Source organism: Marmota marmota, unplaced genomic scaffold, assembly GCF_001458135.2.
Source record: "Marmota marmota marmota unplaced genomic scaffold, marMar, whole genome shotgun sequence".
NCBI classification, from domain to species: domain Eukaryota; kingdom Metazoa; phylum Chordata; class Mammalia; order Rodentia; family Sciuridae; genus Marmota; species Marmota marmota.
In genome coordinates, this window is record NW_026004731.1 from 230,259 (window position 1) to 236,258 (window position 6,000).

Sequence of the window (6,000 nt, forward strand, 5' to 3'; positions counted from 1 at the left end):
TAGAGATATCCTTTGGTCACCCTTTTCCAAAGTCTCTGATCAGGCACCCTCAGCTTCCTCACTCTTCCTCACTCTTCCACTTGATTCTTTCACCCTGTCTTATCATAATCCCAGCCTTCTCACACTACGTGCTCTCTCCCCCACACCATTCTCCTCTTCCTCATTTATTCTTCTCTTCCTCTACTTCCAACTCCTACCAATTTAGCTTTCTATGAACCTCTAATCAAGCAGAGCTTTGTATCATTCCCTTAAACCTCCAAATCTTCTCCCTTTGGCTTCTATGGTCCTTTGCTTCCATTCATTCCATTTTCTTCTTTTTTTTCTCTAATTGATTATTCTTCTTTCCCTGAACCCTTTGAGATACAGATAGCAGCAGCTGGTTGTGAGATGGGCTCTGCAGGGGACTTCATTGACTTCCTACAGATAGCTGTTCAAGGAACTGATTTCTGAAGCTTCAAAAATGAATCATGGTTACCATCTCCAAAGGATGGAAGAAAGTCCTGGTATTTCTGCAGACTACTCAATCAGAACCAAGCCATCACATACAGTGACACCTGTCCACTTTTCACCTTGTCTTCTTAAATGTGAGGCAGTCTCATCTCCAGAGGCAACCTAAGTTCTGTATCCTCTCCCTAAGAATTTTCTCTTCTCAAATCAAATCAAAGATAAGAAGGAGACAAGAGAGGGAGAAGACAATAATGAGTGACATTTTTAGGAGATTGTCTACCTAGGCTGATGTGGAGCTGTGAACCTCTCAATCTACATTATGATCCTTGTCTAAATATCTTTTTTGACCTTTGCAGTGAAACCTGAGGCTGCACTGACCAGAGGCCCCAGTCCTAGGCCTGGACATCTGTTGCTGGTGTGCCATGTCTCTGGCTTATACCCAGTGTCCTTGTGGGTGATGTGATCATGAGGTGAACAGGGCATTCAGCAAAGTGACTTCCTATCCAACACTGGGACATGGTATCTCAGAGCAGCCTTGTATTTGGGAGCTGAGGTGGTGGCAGGGCTAATCTGATATCTAACCAGGTGGAGCCTGCTAGGATTCTATTCCATTCAGAGTTAAAACTTGAATTTTAAAGTTCCAGAAGTCAGGTCAGAACAAGTCCTTCCAGTTGACATTTGCATGTATCAAAAACTGATCAGGAAGCAGAAACAAATCACAAGTGTTTCACAAGGAGAGCCGAGGGATGTCATCACCACAAGGTGTTCAGTTAGACAGCAATCTAGGAGGGCAAGGTGTCGTCCTCTATAGGGATGGTAAGACCTGGGAGCCAACTGAAGACGGAGGGAGGTGATCCTCTAGCAAAGCATGAGGGCCAGCTAAGAAATTTGAGATTTTAAGAAATTCTAGGCCCCCAAGGAGAGAAATTGGTTAATCCAAGGGATAGAAATATTTAAAATGAGGGATCTGTAGATGCAGCAAAAATTTGTGGGATAGATGGATTCATCTCTGAAGATGTATGAGAGAAAAAATAGAAAGAAAGCAGATTCGTGAGACAGACAAACAAAAGAAGCCAAGTTTAATTCAGTAATTCAGAGAGTAAATGGTAAATCAGGAGATGGATATAAAGCATCCTTGGTGCTTACTTGAATCTGCAGAACATCATAGTTGCCTGGGCTTGATCTTCTTGGCAATAATGGTGGCTCTGGCTCTTATATTTTGGTTTGCTTCTGACAGGCCTTGAATTTTGGTTTAGGAAGTGCTGGTGAGTTCTTTGTATCCATCTTTCCTGTTGGTCCCTCCTCCCCAGTGGTCTTTCCATTTTCTCTCTTAACTTTCCTTCTCCTCCCACTCCTATTCCTGCATTCTCCTCTGTTCTTGCCTCCAATTTCTGAACTTCTGTTATTTAATCTGTTCTCCTTTGGTTCACTTTAGACACACTGTGAAGTTCCCTGCAATGCTCTCCCCTCAAAGTGAGGACCCAGCATTCCCGGTGCTCATCACACACCTGAACACCTTGTGGTGGTGACATCCCTCGGCTCTCCTTGTGAAACACTTGTGATTTGTCTCAGCTTCCTGATCAGTTGTGGATACATGCACAATGTCAACTGGAAGGACTTATTCTGACCTGACTTCTGGAACTTTAAAATTCAAATTTTAACTCTGAATGGAATAGAATCTTAGCAGGCTCCACCTGGTGAGATTAATTAATGAATCATTAGATGCATTGAAGATGTCAGGTCCACCAGAGGTCCTTCCTAATTCACAGTGGGAAGCAATCTGTCACCCATCTGAGATCTCCCTGTATTTTAACTGTAGTTTACTAACCATACTCCTCAATCCCTATCCTCTATGGCAGCTGTGCTTGTTCCTTCCCCCTTTGAATTTGTTAGAATTTTGGGAGCAGAGCACATGCTTTTTTAATATTCATAACCCTGGTGAAATGTCTATCCTTGATAAAAATCTGTGATGAACAGATTTGTGAATTTGTTATATTCTCTCCTTTCTGATAATTCCTGGTTATATAGTTTCTAATCTGATCTCTGGGTAGAAACACAAATTTGCTTCTTGCCACTTTTGTTATTCGTATAGAGAACTATTAGAATGAAACTAATCCTATTAGTTTAAGGATCCCAAACTAAAAAAAAAAGAAAAAGCCACATGATAAGATGAAGAAGGCCCTTGATATTCAGTGTGGCTCAGGGTCAGACACTATCACATCAGTGCTTGTTACAAATGTAGAATTTGAGGACAGACCTTAGATTTACTGAATTATTTAAAAAATGGTTAATGAGAGTGTTGCTCCTCAGAGTAGAAGTACTGTCATGGAGAGGAATGTGGAAACACAGTATTTTCATTCTTCCCAGCAATTTTTTTTCCATACAGTTTGCTATGGTTTAGATAGGAGATGTCCCCCAAAAGGTCATGTGTGAGGCAATGAAACGATTTTCTAAGGTGAAATAATTAGGTCATAAGAAGCTTAACTCATAGTAGGTGCATTATTTCACCTATTATTAACTGGGGGGGGGGTAATTGTAGGCAAGAAAGTGGTGGCTGGAGGAGATAGGTCACTAGGAGATGTGCCTTTAGGTTTCTGTTTTGTCACTGATGAGCAGAGCTTCTCTCTCTCTCTCTCTCTCTCTCTCTCTCTCTCCCCCCCCTTCCTGATTGCTGTGTTCTGAGTGGTTTTCCTCCTCCACACCTTCCCATCCTGATGTTCTGTCTCACTTTGGGCCCAGAGCATTGGCCCCGGCCATCTATAGACTGAGACCTCTTAAACCATGAGGGACAAATAAACCTTTCCTCCTCTAAAATTGTTCTTGTCAGGTATTTTGGTCCTAGTGGGAAAAAACAAAACAAAAATCTGACACATTTACTGCAAACACTGGGTTAGTGACATGAACCATGTTCCAAAAGCAATAGAGGGCCAGGTGCCTGTGAGTTCCTGTTCATAATAATTTTGTTGACCAATGAATATATAACCTTATTTTATATGTATTTGGTTCAAACCTTCTTATTTAATATATATGCTTAGGAATAATTTATCATAAGCAGTATTTCTTTATACTGAAACATTGTATGTGAAGTGTCTGATCTGAATAATGTGTTTGTGAATTTCTTTGAGCTTCATTCTGACTGAAATGATGAATATCATACTTAAAAATTCTTTTGTCATCTCAAAAAATAACATTTTTGTTGCTTTTCCATAGCTTCATCATAGCATTATACACATTATTTTATAAAGTAGCCCCCACCCACAACTTGGAAAATTTCCTCTTTTCCCAATGTACTGTATTGTTGATTCATTAATATCAAACTCACAGCCATCAGCATTACAACTGTAACACAGATTACCTAAAACACTTATTTATTCTTTAAGGTATATCACAGCATTTTTGAGTTTAAGAACAGTTGATAGCACTTCTGTGGTATGTCTTGGGGTCATTTTAACTGGCAAAATCTGTAACAAAGAGCACAAAAATGGCCAGGCATGATGGTGCACATGTGTAATCCCAGTGGCTCAGGAAGCTGAGGCAGGAGGATTGTGAGTTCAAAGCCAGCCTCAGCAAAAGTGAAGCAAGCACCAAACAACTCAGTGAGACCCTGTCTCTAAATAAAATACAAAATAGGGCTGGGTATGTGGTTCAATGGTCGAGTGCCCCTGAGTTCAATCCCTGGTATCCTCCCCACCAAAATTAAAAAAATAAATAAAAAATAAAAATAAAAAAACAAACAAAAAACCCACAAAAATGTGGAAAACATGGCATTGAACAGACCATACAGATCTCTTTATGCTTATCCTATAGTGAGGAATGAAACCAGAAGGCAGGGCACCGATTCTTGTGACTTTCATAGGGAATGTGTCCTGCATGTGTCTCAAGTGTCTCAGATTCGGCACAAATCCATGAATGAGTATGAAAGCACTGTGAGTATTGATTTGGAGCTACAAATGAATTTCATTGAATAGTCAAATTAGCAAATACAGATATCTTGATTATAGAGGTTGACCAATGACCCCAAATGCCAGTGTGAGTCAAGATATCCATGATTAAGTTCAATTTCTTTAAAATTCATAAATGGATCCAAGGATTCTTAGGCACTTACTGTACACTTTTTCTGCTGCAGGTACATATTAAGTATAAAGTAATGGAGAGATAAAAAGATCATCACTGGGTTCTGAGCTTGAAAATGTTGTCTAATAAATTTGATTTCCAGCTTGCTGGCAGAACAGCTTACTTGAGTGAAACTTGGGGAAAGGGATTTAGCCTCATTTTGCTCAGGGAACTGAGAAGAGGGGACCCAGGGCAAAGGGAACATCCAGAGAGACCAGGCCTTGTAAGACATTTTCCCATGGTTTTCCTCCTGAAAACTCCATCCATTTATTCATTTGTTATGGTTTGGATGTGAGGTGTCCCCCAAAAGTTTGCATGTGAGGCCATGCAAGATGGTTCGAGGGAGAAATGACTGGGTTGTGAAAGTCTTCATCCAATCAGTGAATTAAAACCTGAAGTGGTAGAGTGTGGTTGGAAGAGGTGGGAATTAGGGCATGGATTTGGAGTATATATATTTGTATCTGGTGAGAGGAGTATCTCTGTCCACTCTCTAATCACATGTGAGCTGTTTCCCTCTGCCACACTCTTCTGCCCTGATGTTCAGCCTCACCTCTAGTCCCAGGAATGGAGCCAGCCTTCTATGGAATGAGAAACTGTGAGCCCTCCAATAAACTTTTCCTCCCCTAAAATTGTCCTGGTCAGATCCTTTAATCACAGAAGCGCAAAGCTGACTAAGACATCATTCATCACACATCCAGCTTTTACTATTTGCATGACAATCATTCACTGAGAGTAGTTCCAAAATGTAGGAAAACTTTTGAAAAATGAAGTTATGATGAGAGAAGAGAAAACATGAAAAAATATGGGATGGGATGCGGGAGAGCAAACAGTGGCACACTTCAGTCTTTCTGCTTAGAATAGACATGCCTGGTTCCAATCTGCCCAGCTTCCAGGTCTGTTTGCCACGTTTATATTGCAGCCATTGGTTTGGTTGGTTGAATCCACTCAACTGCAGCAATCAGCTGAGGGCTCATGAGAACCCACCGTTGAGAAAGTGGTAGGCTGAAGAATGGACCGGAAACCTGTAATTTAATATAATAATTATATAATTCTTACTTATTTTGTTCACAGGGATGAGTCTGGGTATGCATCTGTTCTAAGTGGCCCATTTTATGAGAAGCCTGATTCTTGTGTTTGTTGGTAAGAAGAAAAAGAGTTTTTTTTTCCTAATACTGTTTTTTTTTAACACGTGATATACAAAGCTAGAAACAGTTCCAATTATTTTATCAGCACCAGAGGAGTGAGCCTGTTGACGAAATCATACAGCCAAAAAGGCAGAGACAACAGACTCACAGAAGAGTTCGTATTAAACTATATCAAAGGCTGAATGACCCATGTACTTCTCAGTCAGGTCGGTCAGTCCATTTCCTTTATTTTTTTAGCTCATTAAGAATGTGTCCTCAATGGATGGCACTAGAGCAGATTATGCTAAGTTAAGCT